Source organism: Poecilia latipinna, unplaced genomic scaffold, assembly GCF_001443285.1.
Source record: "Poecilia latipinna isolate Pla-1442-1.1 unplaced genomic scaffold, P_latipinna-1.0 Scaffold663, whole genome shotgun sequence".
NCBI lineage: Eukaryota > Metazoa > Chordata > Actinopteri > Cyprinodontiformes > Poeciliidae > Poecilia > Poecilia latipinna.
Genome location: NW_015113279.1, coordinates 332,672 through 344,130, shown reverse-complemented (window position 1 = coordinate 344,130; position 11,459 = coordinate 332,672). Strand labels below are relative to the sequence as shown.

At 41.4% G+C, this 11,459-nt stretch overlaps 1 long non-coding RNA gene across 1 annotated transcript; it reads right to left on the bottom strand.

Moving 5' to 3' along the window:
• Positions 1 to 213: 213 nt before the first annotated feature.
• On the bottom strand, positions 214 to 4,038 carry LOC106954553 (uncharacterized). Its single transcript, XR_001426384.1, has 2 exons — positions 3,089 to 4,038; positions 214 to 1,144 (listed from the first exon to the last, which is right to left on the bottom strand). It is a non-coding gene; the product is annotated as an uncharacterized LOC106954553 (long non-coding RNA).
• Positions 4,039 to 11,459: the final 7,421 nt, after the last annotated feature.

Below are 11,459 nucleotides of genomic sequence, written 5' to 3'. Positions count from 1 at the left end.
ATGTCTGTTCCTCTCTGAAGCCTGCAGCCACTGCGGAAACCTGCGGCAGAAGAGGTTAAACCCAGCCTCCCACAGTGGGAATCCGTGTGCGGCTAATTGTAAGGCTACAGTGGCGGGATTGAGGTGGTATGTGTTATCCTCCAGAACGAGATCTTTAAGACCGATTGCTCGTTGGATTTTTTTTTCTTTTTTTTGCCCAGGGAAAACCTTTTAGGATCATCTGCCTAGACTGTAAGTGTGAGACGTGAATTAATTCCCGTCATTTGAACTGGATGCATTCATCATTTGGGTCCTCATTACAGGTGATTAAAATGCCAAGGAGCTTGGGCCAGGCCTTGGTTTAGCTTGTTGGTGGGAGCCTGAGGTGTTTGTTAATAATAGATGCTTTTCTGGAGCGGAGACAGCGTGGAGAGGCGAAAATGGAAGGTTTTGTGAAACAAATACAGTGAGGAGGGTTGGAGGCTGAGGCACAGGGGTTGTGGATGAAGAAGCAAGAGTGTGGAGAAGATAACTCAGAGATTTACAGAGAGACAAGACAGAATGTAGAGCAGGGGAGGCAGAAAATAGCTGCCTTTTGTGAGGCAGCCCCGCAGCCTCTTAGGTATTCTGCACACCTTCTCTGAGATGGTGAGCATGGGGAGGAGGTTGCAGCGGGGTGAGAGACCTCGACTGGAGGTCAGACGACAAGCATAGCAGAGTGTAAGCCTGCGGCAACATCAAAACCACATGGTTCCCTTCACCAAAGTGCATGAGCCTGACCCACTTTCTAACCCCTGTAATGTGTCTCCAGGCCCGTGTGTGGCCTTTCCCCTCCTGGCATCACCTCATGACCCCGCTCTCTATTCAGCTCACTATTCTGCCTCATGCTGACAGCTGAAAGGTGCCATCATGTTTCTGGGGAACACTGAAGGCAACTTCCATCACAACTCATAATCTTTGATAGAATACATTCTGGAGTCGTTCCTCGCATCTTTAAATGTTGCTCAGGATGAGTCAGGTTCATGTTTTCAAGCTTTTTGAAGGTGCCAATTTTTCTCTAAATCATTGATGCCATCAGCTCAGTACTTGACTGAGTTTGTCAACCGGGCTAGGTTCTTTGGTTGAGCCGCTCCAGACTTATAAGAATGGATCTTCTGTTGTGTCTCTGCAAAAAATTATGAAAGAACAAATACCTAAAATTAGGGATGTCCCAATTGGGTTTCTGTCAAGACGCTTTTAAATGATCGATATCAGACTGCCTGACTAAACCCAACTTAAAGTACATCAATGTTTTAAAAAGTTTAATTAGAGAAATTAACATAGCACTGCATTCCTCTCCACCAACTATTAGAATCATTTCTGACTGCAAGCTCTTTATGATCCAATGGCCTAATTGCCCTCATTAGACATAATTAACTAGCTAGTGTCAGCTTGTTTTATCTATAAAAGACAGAATGGCAAATAGGTGTAAAAGTATCCATATTGAGGCACTTGAATTGAAGACTACTGCTAATGTTGGCTTGTGTTTATTCTTTGTGTTTGGTTTAGGTCTATGTATCAAAAATCAAAATCACAATAAGTATTATGGAAGGTATTGTCAGAACTGTAAACATCCACATGTTGATGTAGTTATTTTTGCAGCAGTAGGAATAATTTTGTAATGTTCCTTTTCTTTTTTTTCCCAACAAAAGCTCCTGAGGGAAAACCAATAATCCAAACAAACCGTCATTTTTCACTTCAAATTATGGTGCTAAATGTGGCATCTGTAATGCAGTCCTAAATAAAAGGCTCTTCCACACTGCAATTGATTTATCTGTAACATTCAGACAGGTCAAATGTGATTTGGGTTATTTATCATTAAAAATAGATTTTTGAAACATAGCTTAAGATTCGTGGAAGCTTTATTCTATTCTACTTTGAAAGAGTCTCTTAAGGTTTTTATGTTTTTTGCTTGTTTGTTTTAGACATTGAGACAAACATATAAAGTCCTATAGAGTACTCCATATACAGATTGGTCAAACCTGGACTGAGTTATTCTACTCTTATTATTGGATACATAATTTTTATGAGGTCTAATACCTAGTGTCGTACTGATCAATAGTCTTTCAGTTCCACATTGTTCTGTGGGGGAGGGCTGCCAGAGTGCTGCCAAAAGAAGGTACTTCTCTACAAATCTCTGCTGGTCCCAACAGCCGCTAGTGCTGCTGTAGTGGAGAGCAGCTGAGATGCAAGTTGTTAAATTTTACAACATTCGAAGCGCTTAATTAATGAAGCAAGAGAACAACTTTTTATGCAATTTGAGCCGCACAAGATATGTTATAACTGAATCTTTAGCAAGTCATATAACAGAGAGGAGACATGCTAATGTTAGCCAAACACTTCAGCTAGCTGCTACGCAAGAAAACATTGTCAATATAGCTGGAGGAGCAAGATTGTTTGCGAAGAAAGAACTAATTTCATTGGTGTGATGAGGTTATACTGATCAAATTTAGTGTGTTACTGAGATTTAAGGCATATAACATTGATTATGTTTCATATTATACTAGGAGTCAATATTGTGGTGAACAAGAAGGCTTGCTGCTACTGTAGAAAAGTTATATTGACAAATACCTAATCTTATGTGATTCTGAACAATATCTGCAACAAAAATGTTCTATCTGGGAAGTTAAAAATAGCATTTAAACTCCAACATAAAAAGAAAAGCAATACAAAACACAAAGACTGGCAGTTAATGGTCCATTAGCTGACAGTGTAATCTACAGTATGTTTTTCTATTTATTATAGACATGACTTTCAGATATCACTTATCTACCACTTTTCTTTTGCCGTGTCATCTATTTCGTCTTCCACGTGTTCACAATTGTTCTGAAAACGAGTCTAAAGAAAAGCTTTTAAAAGGTCTGTAGATCAAAGGTTTCATTTCAGTGTTGCTAATTTGGGCTTTTCGTTCCCTAATGGGATTTCCAAGGTTAACTTCCACCAACATGGCGTCTGATAACACAGCTTACTGTCGTTAATGGCAATCGTGTTGTGCAGAAAAATTACGTCGGAGCCCTGATGTGTTCACTTTGCGGTCAATTGCTTTATTTAGAGAGATCATCGCGCTCACTTCAGCGAACTGAAGAGCCTTTTACTGGCCCGGTTCGAGGGGAGTAATGGGAGAACTGAGCTCCTTCAACAAGTGAGTTAGCACGTTCCACTGGCAATGTTTCATTATCTCCAACCCAGCAGGCGATGTTAGTCAAAGTCACACATGAGACATCATTTCTCTAGCAGGCATTGTTCCTAGGAGAACACGTAGAAAAAAAAAAGGAAACATGAGTGTTGAGCACAACCAAAACATCACCGGTATCGCTCTGGAGGAGGTGGTGCCATTGAGTAAAATATGCACAGGCAATTCCAAAGACTATGCATTATTGAGAGGAGTAAATGGGTCTGGAATGAACATCATGGCTCATTAATAGTGAATGTGATTACTGTTTCTGGGAACACAGCAGTCTGGACAAGAAGAAAGATCATTTAAATGGTCAAATCCAAAAACTAAAGGTCTGCGTGTTTACTCAGCAACCAACTGTCTGCATCAAACCCATGACTCAAGCCGAAAACTCGTCCCTGCCAAGTGTCCTGTTGTGATTACTAACGTCTCACCGTGAAAAGCCACTTGACTGGTGTTTGCCAGGAGAGTTTGGAGACAGGTTGGAGCCGGGGTTTTTTATTTTTTTGATTTTTTTGACAAAGCTGACTGAAAACGAGCGAGCAGTTTCATAACATGGAGTCGTCGGGCTGAGTGAAGGTGACACTCCGGTTGGTGCCTGCGGAGCGACTCCCCTCCTGGTTGACAAACAGACTAAGTGACACATCGAGATCCGGAGGCACATTCGGAAGATCTGATTTGACGTGAACTCAAATTATCGTGTTGCCCCCCTGAGGGGTTCCCACGCTGAACGAACAGATGCCTTCCTCGCTTACTTCTCCTCTCTCGCAGCCTCCAATCTTTCTGTTACATATGCTTCAGGGAGATGGACGACTGGAGAGGCTGGCTGCAGTTTGCACCAGGCAAACCAGGCACTATTAGGAACCATTTTCTGCCCATTTCCCTTATAGCTGCTATCTCTTATGGAAGTGATTTGCTCTCCTTCTCTGGACTATGTGCTTCTCCGCCAATGATGGATCTCCCATTGATTCCCCGGTGCAGGAGATCACTAAAGGAGCAGTGCAGGCAGCCAAGCAGATGTGCCAGTCGGCTCTCAACTATTTATCAACTGCTGGTGAAGGGGGACGTTTAAAGCTTCAATCACAGTGATTTACTTCGAGTGCTAATCTTGTTATCACTTCAGGCTTATGATACCAGAGAATACGCTGTTATTGGGAGGTCTTGGGTCAATATTATTATCTTAAGTGCCACCAGGCACTTACAGTGTCTTGCAAAAGTATTGACACCCCCACTCTTTTTCCACATTTACAACATTTACTTCAGTGTATCAGTGTATTTTGGGGGTCTTAAAGTGGTCAATGACTTTGTTTTGTTTTTTTTAAGTGTGAATTTCCATTCTAGCCTTTAACTCTGATACCACTAAATAAGATCTGAGATGATCTGCAATCTAGCTTTAATACAAGAGAGACAAGGGGGTTAAATGAACTAAACAAAGCTATATTAAATCCTGTTTTCAGCCCTGTAGAAGACACAACAAAGAAGATGGCCAAATGAGACTGAACTTAAATTTATTGGCCAATTTTCAAAATACTATTTAAAGGAGCCTGTCTCGCATATAATATAGTGGCAGTATTGTGTTGAGAGATTGTTTTCTTGGTTAGATTTGCGTGGGTGGAGCTAAACATGAGGGGAAATTTTGAAGAAAATCTGTTCAATTCTGCCAAATACTAGAGGACTGGGGCCAGAGTTGATGTTCTAACAAGACAGCAATCCTAAACATACAACCAAAGCTGCCATATTGCTGTTTCGTATAGAGAGGACTCAAATGCAGGCAAATAGATGGCCAGATAGAATGCAGAGTTATTTTATGAATGGCTAAATTTTAAAGACAAAGTCCAAGGTAGAGCAAGAAAATCCAAACTTGAGACTTTGTCCAGTAGTGGAGGATGAGGAAGAGGAGGAGGAGGAACAGAAGGAAAAGGAGGAGGAGGAAAAGGCAGCAGTAGAATCCAGCACAAAATGAAAGGAAACAGGAAGAACATACTAAGGGAAGTTGATTACTGGGATAAGGTGTAGGTGAGACTAATTATTGAGAAACTTCAGAAAATAGACAGCAAAGGAAACCTTATGGAACTGATAGCTAAACAGAAATAAACATATGGAAACTAGAAAACAACACAATCGCCAAGCAAAATGAAACTCGGCACAAGAACAAGCCAGAACACTTACCCAACAGGTGATTAACAAGAGCAGAGAAATGATTAAACGAAAAACTTGAAGCAAATTCAGTAAAGTTCACAGATGTAGTAAAACATAACAATCCACTTACTGGGAACTGAAACTATAAATGAAAACTTTTAAGGTACAGAACATATAAAATCAACATAGAGTCTTTAACATGATGCCAACATTGGTCCAGTCGTGGCCCAGAGTTCTAAGGGGTACGAATACATTTGAATACATTTCCAAGTCTGTTTACTCTGTGTTTCTCCTGTTAATCCGTGTCTCCGTTTCACTTGCATATTGTTGAATATCCACTCACAGAAATCAGCATGGCTTCAGGCCCTAAATAACCAGCTCATGGGGGGATTATGAAAAGGCCATGTTTCTGAGCGTTAATCTTATTTGTTGCTTCGAGTGGAGTGAGTGTGCCTAATAAGATGATACATGAATCCTCAGCGTGACATTCGACGTGAATTGTGCGCCGACTGGGATCTGTCCGATCAGCTGATCGAACAGAGCGGCTGCAGATGGTTTGCACGTTTAGGCCTGCAAAGGCATCTTCATTAAACTGGGAGTCTATTTTTCAATATGAAGTCTGCAGGCTGATCGTATCGCTGCACTGCCACACGGTCATTTGAAATGCAGATGCAGAGGCCTTCGCTGCCTTTTGATGCAAGTTCACCTTCAGCGACCAGCTAGAATGAGAACGTGACGGGGATGCAGAAATACAGCAATAATCAAACAAAGGTGGATTTAGGAGTGACACATGATTGCCTGATGACAGACTGATAAGGAGAGAGGAGGAAAAACAGAGCGCAGAGATAAGAGCCAGTGCACGGCATGCACATGACATGGATGAACAAGTGCGGAAGAACAGCGGCGTTCAAAATGTTTGCACATCTGCAGCAAATCCATAATGTAACCTAATGGTGCTTGGAAGCTCCGAGCAGCACATAAACAGACAACAGTGTTCCGGGTGTGAACACAACTTTTAATTCAGAGAACTGCCACAATGTTTTCTCTTTCTCTCATCAGGGCTAGAATATCCATAAAACTGCTCTCTGAATCCCATTTAAATAACCTATATCAATTCTACTATAAAGAGTGAGTCAAATATCCAACCAGAATTACACCAGGACCTTGCTCATGGCCCTTGTGCAGATAAGAGAGAATCTGTAATCAATTCAAACTTGTGCCTCCAACTTTTGTTTTTAAACCTCAATGAAGTTGTTTGTTGTCTGTTATTCCACCCTGGAAAAAAATAGCTCAAATTAAATATTAAAAGGTCAGAAAGTTACATGATATGGTGATAACTTGTGACTGAGGCTGTGCTAACAGAGAGAGCAAGGACACAGGATGAGGCAGTGATTGAGGAGAAGCTCCAGCTGAGGCAGGAAGACAGGTAAGCTTTCTATTTTTAGGCCACAGACAGGTTCTGGGAGAACCGATAATGGGACCAGAGGTGAGATATTCAGACAGGACGGGAAAACGAAAGGGTAACTTCACAGCCTCTTCTGTAGGGAGAAGAAGACAACAGCCTAGAAATAAAACTTTTAAGTGGGCTGACATTTTAATTTGACTCAGAGACGTTGATGTTTGCATGTTAGCAAGGTGGAGCACTGCACTCTAGCATCTGCAGCAGCAGTGCTGGTGTTGAGGGAAGGTGGTGGTTGTAGTGGGGGAGGGAGAGCTCACTCTGCCTCTTTCTCTCTCTCACTCACACACACATGCTCTCACTCTTCTGTTACCTTGGCAACATACTTTCTGCATAGAAATAGCATCCCGTGCTGTGCCCCACACACACACAAACACAAGTATGTCTTTCTATTTTCACAGGGACTTTGCACTGACTTCCATTCATTTTTTCATTCATTTCTGTAGCCTAAACCAGACCCAAACTCTAAAACTTGCCATTACTGCTACATGTCCAACCATAAACCTAATCCCTAACCAAAAACAGCACTTGTTATGGGGCCCGGGCTTTTGATCCTATGAGTAGTGGGTCCTCACAACATTGTATGTGTTCAGGAAATGGGTCTTACAATGTATCAAATACAAGACCACAGACACACACACACACACACACACACATTCCTGTACTTCTATACAAACTGAGAACTTTGTATTGACTTCCAATCTTTTTATTAAAGGGGCAGTATTATGTAAGGTTTACTTTTTTGAGTTTTACATCACGTTGTAATGTTATGCCTTCATCAAAAACATATCTGGAGTGTTGGCTTGATTCTTTCATACATGTGTAAGAAATCCTGTAATCTCCCATGGCAACCACTCTACTGTGCAAAACTCCTGGGTGGACCAAGTATCGCCTTAGAGACGCAGCTCCTCATCGGAGCTGCAGTTTCAAGGTTTCTCAGCTTCTGCTTCACAGAGCAGCCCTATAACCCAACTCCTTCACTCAGCTCCTTACGACTAGTCAGCAGTAATTAGCAAACACCAGGTGGTACTGTGCTTCAGCTGAGCCCATTATATGAGTTACTTCTCAGTGCAACGCTGGTGGAAAACATTGTTAAAGGCTTAATAGAAGAGCCATGTTGTGATGACTTCCTGAAGGCAGAGTTTAAAAAAGAGCAGGATATTTTTTAAAGAGACAGAGGCCAAATTTCAAGACGTTAAAATACAGTCTAATTTTTTAAGTCATATTTGATATGTATGTCTTTTTTTATAACAACAAAAGGTAACAGTTACTTGATTGTACTATAAAATGATACAATGTGGCTGGAAAACACATAATACAACATTTATGCCTAACCCACCCAGACATATTCCTTAACCGTAACCAGTACTAGTCTATTCCTAATCCTAACTTTAGCCAAAACTTAATTCACACCAAACCTCTAAACCTAACTAATAGAATACAGTAGCTCTGAAAAAAAAAAAAAAAAAAGTGAGGAGTGGAAAAAGGTCCTTGCTTTCCACGAATGACCTCCCTTTGTTGGTAAACATCATTGAAGTGGTCCTCTCCATGCAGTATATACAAGTACACACACACACACGCACATACACTGTATGCCTTTTCATCTTCACAAGGACTTTGTGTTGACTTTCATTAATTTTTCTCAAATTTTTATAGCCTAACCTTGACCAATATATATATATATATATATATATATATATATATATATATATATATATAACTTAAACTCAATTCACCCCTTAGTCCTAAACCTAACCCTGAACCCATAAATTACACTTCTTATGGGGCCCAGTTAGCACACACACACACACACACACACACACGCACAAAGCAGACTTCAACAGTTTTAAATGTGTGAACAGATTTGACCTACAGAAATAGAGTTATTACCGTTCAACTTGTCTTACAAGCAATTTGGCTGTGAAGAAGCAATTTAGAAGCTAAGGAGGGATTCTCACTGGCAGCGCCTCATCTTATGTCGAGGAAGGTGTAACCTTCAAAGAAGCTCAGCATTTTAAGAGTGAAGATCTCTCTCTGTGTGTGAACCAAGAATCAAGTGTAAATTATTTGAGTGTTAAAACCAGACCGTGTGCAGCTGGAAGCTTCAGCTTTACAAGGAGGAGGCAGATCCCTTCAGGGGTGTTATTAGGAAGCGTAAGACAAATGTTAAACCACCGGAGAGAGAGAGAGCTGCAGTGTCTCCACACCACACAGACAGAAAGAGGTTTAGTCTTATCTCCCTCGCTCGGCTTCGGTGTGATAAACCCGCGTTTGCTCGCCGTCAGAGCGGCACAAGAGAGGCAGAGGAACTAATGAAAGAAGATTCGGGAGCTGAGATTGCTGGCGAGATCCCACTCAGCTGCAAATAAGTCAGGACTTGACCAAATCAGAGGGTGAGAGGGAGAAAGAAAGAAATAACGAGAGAGAGGCAGAGTGATGGAGATAACAAAAAAGAAAAAGAACAAAGGCCAGGTAAACATGTGGGACAACTTTTTTTTTTACCCCTCTCTCTTTAAGAAAAGGATTTGAACTCCTGGGAGAGAGGGAAGCTGTAATGAAATAAGCATCTGAAAGAGAGCAGGTGTTGAAGGCTTGACAGACTTCAGCTGCATAACAAGTAGCGCATTCACTCGTCTCCCCCCGCTTTTGTCAATCAAAACATCCAGTGCTGTAAATAAATGCTCCCTCAGAAGAAGAGGAGAAGAAGAGACAGATATCCCCAAGAGGAATCATCTTTACATACTCTGACTTGCTTTCTTACTCACGAACGAAAACAAGCGGTGGGAGGAGGGGCTGGGCTCGAACGTCACTTCAGTCAAAAGTTAGTCCCAGGTAGAAAAGAGAGAGAGAATGAAACAAAACAAAACAACACTAGGTGTGAATTTAAAGTAGGAACACTGAGCTCAAACTCTGAGGCTAAGAAAGCCAATAAGACATCCCAAATGCGCCAAGGTGAAATTATTTGATTTCCTCACCTGGCAGGCAAAGAGGGACAGGAGTTTTCTAACAGGGAGAAGCTCAGGAGGAAACTCTTCAAATATTAACACTTGCTTAAAAAAAAAAAAGTATTCGTAAACCATGAACTTTTTTTCCACAGCTACAGTGCGTTATAGTGGAGTTTAAAGGGATTTTACGTGACACATCGGCACAAAATAAGACGTGAGTGAAGTTAGGTCCCGCCCGCCTCCATTACGTCAAACAAAATCTGTCAAAAGTTTGTGTTTGTGTGGCGCTGTCATTTTAAAGATATTAATAAATGTTTCCAGAGGTCATCAAAAGTCAACCAGCACCACAGACATTTACAAAATCAAACAAATGTGGCATCAATCAACTGTGCTACGAAAGTTTTAGCTGCACAAGTAATGTATATCAATTTCTTTTGACTAATCTTCTCTGAAAACAGCTGTCAGACTGGATGGAGAGTGTATGTAAACAGTTTGTTCATGTCTCTCCAATTAGACTAAGATCTGGACCTTGACTAGGCCATTATAACTCATCAATATGCTTTGATCCACAACCATAAAACAGGTTTTCTTTCAGGATTACCCTCCCTTTAACTCCAGGTATCTTCTCATTAACTCTGACCACCGTCTCTGTGATGAGCCGAACTTGGTGGTGCTAATTTAGAAATATTTGCAAGGAATTTTGCAGTATTTGCGCTTATGTGTGACGGTAAATGTGACCTTTTGCTACTCGGCACATCGATCATGGACTAGAACTTGACAGAAACCTGTCAATCAGAAACCGATTTGATTGATAAAATAATATGTAAGCACAAAACTGTTATATTGAAAGTTTGATTTATGTGTCCTTATGGAGTCTGGAGGACCACATAAAAAGCTAGTTGGCTCCTAGGCCTTGAGTTTGACCCATGTGACGTCTACTTTTCATGTCACTTAACCTTCTCCTCGTTTTTCACCTAAAAATCCCAGTGAAACAAACTGAAGTTTTTTGCTCGCATCGTGACGAAATGAGAAAAAGGTCAAGAGGCATAAATACTTTTCAAAGCACAGGATGTTTCTCTTTAAACACACAGAGAGTTGGTGATTAAACATCCGGAGGCTGCAGATCAGCACCACGGATAGTAGCACTGCCGCTGCTGTTTGGGGCCCGAAGGGGGCCATGGGAGCAGGTCTGGAGTCTGCAGCGGGAGGGATCCAAAGAGCGGGATCTTAGCGGGACGCTGACATAACCTGTTTGTGCTAATCCTGCTGGCTGAGCGGAAAAAGGAATGGACTTATGAGGCAAGTCAGAAAGTGCCAACAGAGCCCCGAGAGAGGAGGATGGAAATCCTCCTGAAGGGATATAGCTTTTAGGACGTTATCCTGAGCTCAAAACGAATTAAAACTGACAGTCTGTCCTTATGGACGGTTAGATTTAGTTTGGCTTGATCCCGAAAAGAAACACACAGATGCAAGATATCGTGCGGTGTTCTATTTCCTGCTAATAACATCTGCTGTTGCACTCTGGAAAAGGCCAGCTTTATAAATTCGTCTGTAAATCTGTTTTTACCCAATGATGAGGATAGCTCGTTTTTTTGTTTTTTTTTGCCGGCCTTGTATAAACTGGATGTTTAGGGTGTACCTGCAGATTCCAAATGATGCCTACGTCAGGGGAGAGTTGCTCCAAAGCCTGCAAGATGTTTTTTTTTTTTTTCTTTTTAAAGTC